Below are 1,359 nucleotides of genomic sequence, written 5' to 3'. Positions count from 1 at the left end.
TTTTTTTTTTTACATTTCTTATAAGGGACCAATATTGAAGCAAATTCCAAAAAATAGAATTTTCTCTCATTGCTTTCATGGTTCAGGTCTCACAGGGTTAAAGGGCAGCAACAGATCCTAGCCAATTGACTAAATGCGGTAAAACATACTGTACTGTATGTATTGTCCTCTCTTCTCTGCCTTAAGGATTTAGGCCAGCCTTCTTCTCTCCACATTCATTAACATCAATCTCTTTTTTTCATTGTCGTCCTGAAAACTAAAAAGTCTTCTCCACTAGGATCCTCTAATACCCCCACCATCCCACCCCCTCTCCACCCGATGCCTTTGTATGTGCTTCTCTTTAATTCCCCTTTACGAGCCGAAGGTAAAGATTTATCTTTCGCTGTCAATTCGGCTCACCGTCAAAGCGGCAAGTGCCAAACGCCAAGGTCACTTATTTTCTGCCGAGCCGCTAACAAGATTGTATTGTCATGTCGGCCCCTAATAGGCTGCACGGGGAATCATTAGTCTGTCGCAGCTGCCGCTGACTGATGGACAATCTGGGGCCCGATCATCTGACCTACACACACACATTTACACACAGACACACAGACACAGAGACACACACACTCACACTCACACACACACAAACACACACACACACTTTCATGGACACACACACACACACACATGCATGTATGCATGCACGCGCATGCACACACTTTATTGACACATACACACACAGTCTCTCTCTCTCACTCACACTCTATCACAGACAAGCATTCACACACACACACACACACACACACACACACACACACACACACACACACACACACACACACACACACACACACACACACACACACACACACACACACACACACACACACTCTGACACAAACACTAAACTATTGACACCCCAGTCAGCGGCGTGACAGCGACGGCTTAATCAGCTGGGGGGAGCTCGCCAGTCGCCACATCGATTTGACAAGCCGCCCCTAATGGCTGCCCTTGTTTTGGTAAAGGATGCCTGTTTACAAGGACCGATTAGTGCGCTGGCCTACAGGGCCCTGGGGCCCAAGAGCCAAGGGGGCCCTGAAGACCAGGCCTCCACGCTACAAGGGAAAAAACTTTATTGATGTTCTCATACTGTGTTAAAACCGTTCTTTTTAACTACCTTACTCTTACATTTTCTCAGGGTGGAGAAATCCAAACTCCCAACAACAATGATTCTCCACGAGGGGGAGTTGGAGGGTTGGGGGCCTTTCTTGTTGTCTGGGCGTGGGGCCCATGGACTCCTAACCCATACCTGGGTGTTTATTTGGAACTCCATTTTTTTTGATAGGGAGCAACCATTCCACATTGTTATGTTCGATG

This window comes from Engraulis encrasicolus, chromosome 17 (genome assembly GCF_034702125.1).
Source record: "Engraulis encrasicolus isolate BLACKSEA-1 chromosome 17, IST_EnEncr_1.0, whole genome shotgun sequence".
Lineage (NCBI taxonomy): Eukaryota > Metazoa > Chordata > Actinopteri > Clupeiformes > Engraulidae > Engraulis > Engraulis encrasicolus.
The sequence above is the reverse complement of the archived record's forward strand: the minus strand, read 5'-3'. Positions refer to the sequence as shown.